The sequence below is a fragment of the Pinus tabuliformis genome, chromosome J, assembly GCF_031772625.1.
Source record: "Pinus tabuliformis cultivar Carrire ecotype Pingquan chromosome J, CPIR1, whole genome shotgun sequence".
NCBI classification, from domain to species: Eukaryota; Viridiplantae; Streptophyta; class Pinopsida; order Pinales; family Pinaceae; genus Pinus; species Pinus tabuliformis.
In genome coordinates this window covers 1,363,116,301-1,363,128,539 of record NC_142295.1, presented here as the reverse complement: position 1 = coordinate 1,363,128,539, position 12,239 = coordinate 1,363,116,301, and positions in this window count along the sequence as shown.

Here is a 12,239-nt window from a genome sequence, read left to right as displayed (position 1 = left end):
ATACAAACAACAGGCAGATCTAAAGCGATGAGAAGTCCAATTCAATGTAGGTGATGAAGTCTTTGCACACTTACGCAAAGAACAGTTTCTTAAGGGTGCATATAACAAGCTGAAATTCAAGAAGATTGGTCCCTACAAGATTTTGCATAAATTCTCAGCCAACGCTTATGAGATACAGTTGCCACTAGATATAGGCATATTGCTTATTTTCAACATGGTAGACATGTTCCCATAAACTGCCAACCCAGAAGATGATAGTGTGGTACGGCCAGAACGGGACACCCAAGTTGGAGACAATTCTTGGATGAGGCACATGCCTTCGGCTCAACCGCATGAGATCGAGAAGATTCTCAACACACAGGTGGCCAAGAGGACTCGCAGGAAGGAGTATCTATGATATCTTATCAAGTGGAAGAATCGTCCAATCGAGGACAGTTCGTGGCTCGACGCGGTGTAGATACAGAAGGCTGGTTTTTTTGTGGATGAGCTCATGGAACGGAGCCGCGACTTCTTCTTACCCCAGGAGCGTGATGCAGGAGCATCTAGGTGAGGGGTCATCATGACAGAAGGCTATTTGGTCTCTGAGAAGACTGAGAAGGAAATTTCTATGTGAACATTGTAGTTGTTTTTTATGTTGTTTTAATTTAGTAAAGGACAGTATTTAGGAAGGTATATGATTAGTTAGTTAAACTGTTGCAAGTAATTATTTTTTTAATTTTCATGTCAACTTTTACAAGATGGTAATGTAGGAAAATAAACAGTTTTTGGAACTAAAGGAAATGTAACCAATAGAATGTAACCAACAGCAGTTAGGAGAAAATAGTTTCCAAACAATTATTGAAAAGGAACAGAATGCAATTTTAAGAGGTTCGACTTTTTGGAGAGAGAGAGAAATCTAATAAAACATCTCTGAGCACACAAACTATTTTCCAATACCCTGTAACTGTCTATCTATCTTTCTGTTAAATTGCCTGAAAGAGTGAAAGAACAATCTCTATTTTTATTCCACAAGCATGTATGCATATATGTTTCTATTTATGTTGATTCAAGTAGGCCCATAAATCAAAGCAAACTCGCAGACATAACTAAAGAGTACGTTGTAGAAACGAAGGCATACAATTCCCGAATTTGTCAACCAAAAGAGCGCAAAGGAATCCTGGACATTTATATATAATTTGAGCATCAAAGGTAGAGATAAGACGCAAGCATTTTTGAACACTAAGGAAAAACAAATCATACAGGTACTTCTGAAGAATAAACCCTTTCTGTTTCAGTTATAAGATAAACATAGAACCTCTATTCGAATATATACAGTCACAAAACCTCGTTTAGATATACACATAGTCCATGCAATAATGGTGTACAAGGTTCAATGGGGTATCATAGCATACGGGTTTAGAAACCCTAACCACAAATCAAACCCTACAACATCTACCCACAAGAGGAATAGTGTAAGTCTAACAACCTACGAATACATATTGCTGGCAGACTCAAGTCATCACAACAAGCTGCTATAACCCTAGCCTACGACAAGAAAGAAACAAGTTACAAGATGACAGGGAACGACCCTACCCGGGTCTAGCGAGCACACTGAGAAGCTGAGACCAAAACTCTCCAGGAAGAACATACCTACAATGACAGACATCAACTGAAATTTGTGAGCATACTATGACAGATAAAGAAGAGATCGAAAGAAAATAATGAGACCAAGGTTCGAACTTACCTTATAGAGACAGGGCATTTACATTGCAGTCACCTAGGGTCACTCTTCTCACAAAGGAGCAAGTGCGTAAGTTAAACATCTTGTAAAGGAGAAAGAACTGATAGTAGGGAACAAGAATTTAACTTGACATTGCAGAAGAAACTGAAGTGAAGAACCTGAGACCAGAACCTGTCCACGAAACAGAGGAAAGTAACTAGAGAATTCAACGAATAGTCGCATAGAAGGATTCAAGACAAAAGGAGTCGCACAGTCCAACTAAATAACCAGTATCAACTTGTACATAGAGAAGTTACAGATTCCAACAAGCAAACTATAATCCATAACTCGATAGAAATATTAGGCACCAGACAGAGAAACAAATAATGGAATAACCAGGCTCAAACAAGAGTTCATTACCAGAGGGAGAGGCCGACAAGTTTCTAGGTCAAGAGCCGAGCCAGAGTATAAGAGGCAGCATAACGTTATACAGAGAAACCCACGTAGAATAACCATATTGTAGAACCCTCAAAACTCAACAGTTCACGAGAAAAATGACTAGGAGATAGGGTTTGAGACCCTCATATCAAAGCGGAAGTGACAATTCTGAGGAGTGGACACTTGTCCAATAGCCATAAGCGCGGGTACAAAACATTAAGTGTGGAATCCAAATCAACTATAAAATCATTGCAATCAACCACCGAATGAAACATTATCACATGTAATCAGACTGCTCATCATTAATTCTATTCATAGTCATTTTATTAATGTTGGTAAGTGTGACAAGGGGGTTGGACCCATCAATGGCACTTTCCAATGCAATTTATAATTCCCCCATTTGCAACCATCACTTGAAACTCAAGTGCTGGATATAGGAAGAAATTCAATTCTTTGGCTATCTTACGATGAATAAAATTATGCACTACCTGAATCAATCAACAATATTACCTTTTTCTTCTTGATATATACTTTTTTATCTTCAAAGATTGAGGAGTGGTAATTCTTGCCAATTCCTTGCAAGATATGGTTGGCTTAATTTCTTCTTTCTCTAGGGTGGGTTCCTAGTGTATATCCTCCTCTTTTGATGTTTCTTGTTCCTTTTGCTTCCTCCTGTTCAAAATCTATGTAGAATAATTTCTTCTCAGCACACTTATGTCCTTTATTGTATTTTCTATCACAACTATAAGAAAGCCCTTTTTCTCTCTTTTCCTCCAATTGTTGCGGAGTCAACATTGTAGGTTGTGGAAGGCTAGTAGCAGCAAGACTTCCATATTTGTAGTTGTTTGTGGTAGACTTCCTTGTTGCCATAATTTTGGTTTCAACTTTTCTTGCCACCCTAAATGCCTTCACCAATGAATCATGTTCCAAAAGGTGAACCTCATGTTGGATGTTTTCCTTCAAAAATTCCTATGAATACATCAATCATATGATCCTCTGGAATATCATTTACCCTAATATTCAATTTTTGGAAGTCCTTAATGTGCTCCACCATTGAACCTTTTTGTTTGATACATATCAATTGGTTAAAGAATGTGTTTTTCTTTGTATCCTCATAATGTGCTATCATTTACTCCGTAAAAATTGACCAAGTGAAAAGTGGTTTAGGAGAACGAAGTCATCGATACAATACAAATTGACTAGGTTCTAAATATGAAAATGCAATGCATATCTTTTGTGTGTGTTGGACATCATTTAGGTCAAAATATTGCTCCATTTGTAGTATCCATGTTATTGGATCCTTGCCATCAAAATTCCTCATATATATATTTGGAATGTGGTGGTTCTTAAACCTCACATTGGAGCCTCTAAAATCATAATTCATATTCTTTTTTTCCTCATCATGATTTTCATGGATTACCTTGTCACCACTGGGAAGCCTTTCTTGCAACAACTTAGGAAAACCTTCCTTAAAACCTTCCATGTATTCTTTTAAACCATCCATATTAGCTTCCATGCCATCCTTCAAACCTTCCATGTCTAATTTTAAACCCTCCATGTCCCCTTTTAGTTCATATTTGGTTGTTCTTTGTGAGAGTGAAATTTGTTGCACTTGGTCTAGTAATTTTGATATATCATGTTGCAATACTTCCTCTTCATGTGTCATAGTGGAGATTTTTTAGGGCTTAATGGGTTTAGATTTAATTTTTTTGGGAGGAATTTTATAACCTAATACTGGTATCTATGCTTCAATATGCCCCTTGAATCACTTCAAATTGAATTTTCAAACAAAAGTTATGTCAAATTTAAAAAAATACACCTTTTTCTTGATTTTTAGGAGCTTGGTATTTAATCTGTTATATCTCTATAATTCTAAATCTCCAAGGTCAAAAATTTTATCCTCTAGTAATCCAACCCCACAATTCAGACTAACATTAGATTCTTTAAGAAAGAGTTATTCCTGATCTCCCTCGATGACATGATTCTAGAGTAGTTTAGTAGATTGAACTCGTACGGAGTGCCATGTGTCATTATTTCGACCTTCAGGACTGAAAATGATATAAAAGAAACTAGAATCTATGCACTTTCTGTCACATTTTACGTAATTGAAATCCGATGCTCGGGGAGAAAGTTATGATGATTTTCCCTAGGTGACCTATTTGTGATTGAATTTTGGAGCCTGCAAAAACCATAACTTCCTCAGATCATATCTCTGAAAAAATAGTGGACCAAGCTATGAATGTTTTACATGAATTTCACAAATATTTCGGCTCCATGTGGTCAAAATTTCAGTTTCTTAAGCTTTATAGAAAACAAAATTATAGCGAAAATTCCAAGATGGCTTGTTTGAAGAAGCGAAACCCGAGAATCCAAATGATTTGTTTATGAAACTTCTTGAGGATTATGATAAATTGCAAGTGATTAAATTAATGTTTTAAACCTATTATGTCATATTCATAAACACATAAACATGAATTAAAAGTTTAGTTTTTGCATAAAATAGCAAACAACATCACCATAACAGAAAACACAACACAACAAAATGATGAAGGAGTTCACCCCTCCAGGGTTATATCTCCTGGTCCAGCTTCCAATGGTTGGGCCTCTTTCATTATGCTAAAAAAATTGTGTTTAGATCAAGTGACAATGCTCAAATGGCTTCAAAAATAACTCCAATGGCTTCATAACTGTAAAAAGACCATGTCTAGCTAATTTCTGCTCCCAAAAAACCAAAAACTAAGAAATATGATCTCCCCAAGTTTTTCTTCTATTCGTTCTACAAAAAAAACCTGTTTGTAAATCATCCTACAATTCTGCCCCAAAAACCGCAAATGGAGTGACCATTTGGCTAACATCCAGAGCAATTTGTGGCCCCATTAAATTTTCCATTAGCCACTTATTCTGAAAATCTCGGTCATGTGGCACCCATGTGACCATGTTGGGGGCTGAGTTTTTGGGCCTTTATCTGGCCTTTGTCTCCTCCACACCCTCGGTCACATCAGGGTTTTATGACCCTAGGATAGCTCCTTGTGGGTTGACCCCCTACCCAAATGCACACCCATGAACATTTAAATAATGTTGTTTGACTAATAATTAACAAAGAACATTAATGGTAGTCTATTTGTAATATCCCCGGTTAGTGTGGATGAGGTGATGGTTTCAAACCCCAACACTACTGCTCATCCTTAAAAAGAAAATTAGCCATTACTGAGATGCCACAATGAAGTTCCCCATTGGGCCATGTAGCACCCATTCATTGGGTCACTTCAAACACCATTCAACCAATAAAAATCGTCCATTTGGTAGCCAGCATAATTATGCCAAGTGTCAAGAAGTCATAGGATGATGGTGAACCATCAACATACCATGTCAGAAGGTCCAGTCAGTTGTACGGACTGCTAACTAGAAATCCTGCAACTACCTTTTTGAAATTTTAGTTATTTTCACAAATGAACAAATTGTGTTTCCAGGAGCATACTGTGTCTGTTTTTCATGAAACGAATTGCATTGAATTTAGAACAATGAGATCTACGCAATTGTTCTAGTTTTGAGCCATTCCAACAACTTTGAATTTTGAGCATATTTTTTATCCACCGGATCACTCCTCCCTAATGGAAGCTTTTGGATCCCAAAAACTCTTTATTACTGAACAATTATATGAGGGTACAACCCCCTCACCCTTCCAGTCTCAATCCATTAGAATTTTCTTGAATTCAACAATTTAAGCTTTTCATGAAAATTCGTCTTTTTCCCTTATTTTGGAAACCCTGTCTTACTGTTGTAGATACCATATTGTTGCAATTTCCCAGAATTTGCATATCGAAAACATATTCCATTCTCGGTTGTCAATCAAAGGAAACTTAAACAACTTGAAATTCTTCTCACCTTGTACACTGTCAACAAGATGATGCTTAGCTTGTCTTGCCTTGCACTTGGCTCGACTCTTAACCAAATGCGATCACCATCTCCATGCACCATATTTTTTTGAAGACAATAAGTTCTGAAACCCACAAGAAGAACTTGTGGAACCAATTCCCTCTTTATCAAATTGCTTTGGCACTTTCTCTTTGACCCTTGCACTCTTTGGCATCAACATCTTATTCCCATCACTGGTCAACAATGATGTATGCTGCCACAATATTTCCTCATCTTGTTTACCACTTTTAGGAGACATATTACATCACTAAAACAAATTATCAAAACCATTAGAGACTTTAATGGAGTCATATTTTTCATTTAATTCATCTCTTTTGAAGGCCACATTCACAACATCTTGATGCTTGAACATTAACAAAGTAAAATTTTGACTTGCATTCAAAATTCTCTTCATTTGTCTAGCATTCATAAGAGACAAACTCATCTTCTTTCTATACACTATAACTATATACTCAATCCCATTCTTGAACAAGTGATACTTATTCTCACGCTGATGAAATATCTCTCTCATTTCATAAAGTTATGGGCTTCCCAAAACAATACCAGAAATCTCAAGCGGAACTACATCAAGGTCAACTTCATCAAGAAAGTTTGTAGTGATTGCAAATCTAAGTTTGCACTTCCTTGCCACCTGCAAATTTTCATTCTTACATATCCACCCTAAAGGATAAGATCTTGGATGTGGAATGGTTTCTAGATTTAACTTCTTGACTAAGTATTTAGAAATAAGGTTTGCTTGTGACCGACTATCAAATAGTGTGTCAATTTTGGTATGCTTTGAAACAACTCTAATGTGGAAAATTTCAATTCTTGTTTCATCATTTTGAGTATCATTGGAACAACTTGAAGAACTAGTTCTTGCTATGTTCTTACCTTTCAAAACCATTGCTATAATCTTGGTTTCATCTCTGGAATCAGAACCTAAATCATGTTCTATAATTGTAGTTATTTTTTCCTCCTCTTTGTTTTTAAGCTTGTTGGGTCTCATCTTTGGATGATGTTTCCAACAATGGTCTTCATCATGGCCATCTTTCAACCAGTGATTGCATGTGTTTTTTTATTTTTCCATATGAATGGAAGCATTCTTCTTCCCTTTTCCCTTAAACTTACCTATTCCCTTTTCTCAAGATTCAAAGGAATCCTCACTTTTCTCATCATAAATATGTTTCCCTCTTTCTTCTAGATCTTTGGCTTGTACACAAACTTCATTTAAATTTGTGGGATTAAACATGAGAATAGTGTGTCTTAGGTAACTATGTGAACCTCCAATATATTTTAACAAAGTTTCTTGAGATGTAAAATCTACACCCAATATTAGTGCTCTTCTCTTAAACTCTTGAGAATAGTTTTGCACACTTTGTCCTTTTCCTTGCCTAAAATTTTTCCAATCCATTATATATTTTGCATGTATACTAAAGGATAAAATTATCTTCTCAATGCAGCAACAAAATTATTCCACGAGGTTAAGACCTTACCATGTTTTTTCATGTCCTCTTGTGTTTTGGATTCCCACAAAATAAGAGTTGCACATTCCAACCTTAATGAGGCAAGCTGAATCTTGGTGTTGTCATCCTTCATCCTTTGTATCTTGCAATACACTTCAATCTAATGTAGCAAATTATGTAGTCTTTTAGCATTTCGCTCTCCATCATACATAGGAAAATCAAACTTTATGTCAAGTTTCAAAAATGGAGTCTTACCATGTCCCTTTGGATAATGTGGAGGTGTTTCTGAAGGGGTTTTCGTGGAAGATGAAGATGGTGAATATGGTGGTGAGGATGGAGGTGAATAGAATGGTGGTGTCAAAGGTGTTTAAGGTGTTTTTTCACCATTCCCTTTTGGAGGCTTGTCCTCATCTCCTCCTTTTCCTCATGAAGAACCCTCTACCTTTGGGGGCTTAGAGATCCCACCTTGCAATATTGTGTTTCTCTCTTCATAGAGAAATTTCACCATTTAGGTCATGTCAAAGAATTATTTTCTGAAAAACTTCTCATCCACTGACATATTATCAATCCCTCCTTCAAGTGACATGCTTACTGAAGCTTCAGGTACAATGTGAGGTGAAATTTGTGGTGGATATTGTGGCAAATGTTCTCTCCTTGTCATTGTCCCAACTTGAGGACCTACAACCACAATATTTCCTTCTCCTCTCTTGAGATTCAACCTGGTAAGCATCAGAGACACTTGCAAACAAATTAAACCCTCACAACAACAAAGAACCTAAGCTCTGATACCAAACTGATTTGTATATGAAACTGCTTAATTATTATGATAAATTGCAAGTGATTAAATTAAAGTTTTAAGCATCTTATGTCAAATCATAAACACATAAACATGAATTAAAAGTTTAGTGTTTACAGAAAATAGGAGACAAGATCACCATAATGGCAAACACAACACAAAAAAATGATGGAGTTCACCTCTCCTGGACTACATCTCCTAATCCAGCTTCCAAAGGTTGGGCTTCTTTAATTATTCTCAAAAAAGTGTGTTTACATAAATTTATAGTGCTCCAATGGCTTCAACAACAGCTCTAATGGCTTCATAATTGTCAAAAACCCCTAGATAGCATCTTTCTACTCCCAAAAAGACCGAAAACGAAGAAATTTATGATCTCTCCAATTTTTTCTGGTATTCGTTCTACAAAATGCACCTGTCAGCAAACCATGATACAATTTTCCCCAAAAAGAGCTAATGGAGCAACAATTTGGCTAACAACCAGCACAATTTGTGGCCTCATTAAATTTGCCATTAGCCCCTTATCCCAAAAATCTCCGTCATGTGGCGCCCATGTGACCATGTTGGAAGCCTATATTTAGGGCTTTTGTATGGCCTTTATCTCCTCCACACCCTCAGTGACATTGGGATCATGTGACCCTCAGCTATCCCCCTCCCCAAATGTGCATCCATGAAGATTTAAGTAATGTTTTTTGACTAATAATTAAGAAAGAACATAGGCGGTGTGTTGGTAAGAGCCCCGATTAGTGTGGATGAGGTCACGATTTCAAATCCCAACATTTCTTCTCAGCCTTAACAAAATTTTAGCCCATTACCGAGATGCCATGTGGTGGCTTCCCATTGGGCCACGTGGCACCCATTCATTGGGCCACTTCAAACACCATTCAACCAATAAAAATCCTTGATTTCACAGTCAACAGAATTGTGCCAAGTGTTAAAAGTCATAGGCCAATGGTGAACCATCAACATACCATGTCAGCAGGTCCAATCAGTTGTACAGAGTACTGACTAGCAATCCTGCAATTGCCTTTTTGAAATTTTAGTTCTTTCCACAAATGAACAGATTGCACTTCCAGGAGCATATTGCATCTGTTTTTTGTGAGACAAATTGCGCCAGATTCAAAATTATGAGATATACATAGTCATTCTAGTTTCGAGCCATTCTAACAACTTTCAATTTTGAGCATATTTTTTATCCACTGGATCACCAAAGCTCTAATACCTAATGTTATGCAACCATCTCATAAAAAAGATGGATCAACACCTTCAAAATTATCCTCTTTGAGGGGGAAGCCTCATTTACATTACGTAAATGAAGATTTCTTGGATGATGCATATGATAAGACCTCCTTGGTATATATGGGAGTCTAAGGAGTCACAATATAATTAGAGCCTACATAACAATAATAATGTAAGGGAATAACAATAACAATAGTGGGATTTTATGGGGCACAACAATAACAATAGGGGGATATATTAATAACAATAAGGGGAATACACTAGTATTATAGGGACCTAACAAACGCTAATATTTTGTTTCATAGCCCTTCCTAGATAGCTCCCATATGCATGTAACCATCAACTAGAACCACAATCTTAAACCATAAGGATATTTAAGTACATAAATTCACAAAAAAATTACAAAACTTAAATATTTCATAGGTGCGAAAAGCTCTTTGATTGAGATTGATGGTAAAAACTTCTTTTCAGCCCCCCTCCCCCCAATATATCCAAAAATTAACATAGCGGGCTGATCCATGATTTCTCACATATGTTACTTAAATCCCCCTTCTCTCCTATGAATGTAATAAACAAAATCCATACACTAGTTTGATCTAACGAAGAGGACAATACTTTTGACCCCCTCCTCCTTTAGAGTTTCAATGAGGGGGGTCCATAATTTTTAATATATGATCCCCATCTAACATGATGCCACATCACCTAGCCTATCCCACTAAACTACCACTGATGCATATACACGGTCAATTTGTTTAACACTATGGAGCCTTACATAACTAAATCTGGTGCAAAGCTTGAGGCTTTTCTACCTCACCTACACATCAACTTTCTTTCATCTGTCATTTCATGGCATTTCCATTTGTCACTCAAAGGGGTGCCACTTGGCCACCCAAATAGGCTAAATCCACCTACCAAATGTCAAGCTCATAGAGTGCCACATCATCACCTTTTTTACATAACTACCACCCATTGCCTCTTGGATACTACATGATGCTACTACATGTCACATCAAAAAGCGTGTGAAGGGTTGTTGCCTACTACTCAACACTCTTCACTACTTATGTACACTTCATTATAAATGGTAGTTAGATTAACACTTGTGTGCTTAAACCTAGCCCATTGTGACTAGGAGCCTCACTGGCCATCATTTGGCACCCATTTAAATGAGTGATCACTAATTCGACTAACATTTTGATAAGTTCTTAAGTGCTTATACATAGCCCCTTATGACCAGGGGCTATGACTAGGATTCTCATCAGTCATTGATCACTGCTTTTGATGCATTCCATTAAGTGAACACCAATTGGACTGGTGGTTTGATAACTACTTGTGTGTTGAATTTTAGTCCCTTGTGACCAGGCACTCTGATTGTGTTCTTCCTTCCCTACCACCTTCTCCTCATCACTCATAGCCAATTCCTTACCGTGTCACCTAGCTTGCTCAATTCCCAAGTCACTAGAGTCAACAAATCAAGATCTAACACCTATCATCTCTTCTAGATGGTTTCCACATCATCACTGATCCGAGAAAAGCCACTATCAAGTTGATAGCTTAAGTAAAAAAAATTATACCTTCAAGAGGCCTAGATAACTTGATATCTGTTTTAGTATGGAACCATAACGAAAGTGGAACTATGACCCAACAACCTTCAAAATAAATATGGATTATGGTCTTTGATTAAGTGGTTTCCTTGTGTAACACTTAGATACCTGTATTCCTAGATATATCTTCCTCTAGGGAAATTTTTCTTAATTGAACCATTCTCTAGCTACTCTAATTAAATTAATATATATCTTGTCCATTCAGATAAGTCTAGATATCTAGTTATCCAAATTATCTTCTTTTTCTTAAGAATTGCACCAGTCACAGATACATGGAGGCCTAGATATGTGAATTCCCAAATAAGCTTGGATGTATCAAAATCAATCTTTTTCTTCTATGTGCTAACATGGTTGCACCCTAGATGTCCAAGATGTCCTAATTCCTTGAATCCTTATCTACTTGCCAAATACTACATTCACTTAAAACAACATTTTCTCTTCATTCCTTGGGAGTTTGATCCTATGCCATATAGCATTGGAAAGGTCCCTTAGAGTGTTATCCAACCAAAAAATTGCATGTGGTTTTGGACAAATTACTTATAGATAAAATTCCCTTAAGTATAGGTTATTAGGCTACACATGTAGTAGCCGACAAACACAAACAAACCTTAATATCAACATCAACAAGCTCCCCCTAAAATTGTGTTCACTTGAAATTAATGACTATAGTTGACAGTAATGAAAACCAATTGTTAACTTTCTCAACAATCTCCGCTTTTGGAATTGATGGAAACACCACCAAACATTGCATGTCACTGATGGAAGCACAACCACTTAACAACGCTCCCCATATCAAGTTGTTGAAGAGATTTCTATTATTTCTCACTCTCGATCATTGTTATTTGTTCACTCTCCAATGCTACTATTTTCTCAACTCTCCCCATTTTCTTCTAAGAAACTAATGGTTGATCACTTCCCCTTCCTCACTCTCCATATTCAAAATCTCTTATAACCTTTTCACTTCATCTCCAATCCCCCCCGCCCTTTAACATCAATGGAAATGGGTTCTAGCAACTAGAGCTACATGATCCACCCACTCTTCCTTATGATGCCTCATTGATGCATGGAATTTGAGAAGCCAATGTTTG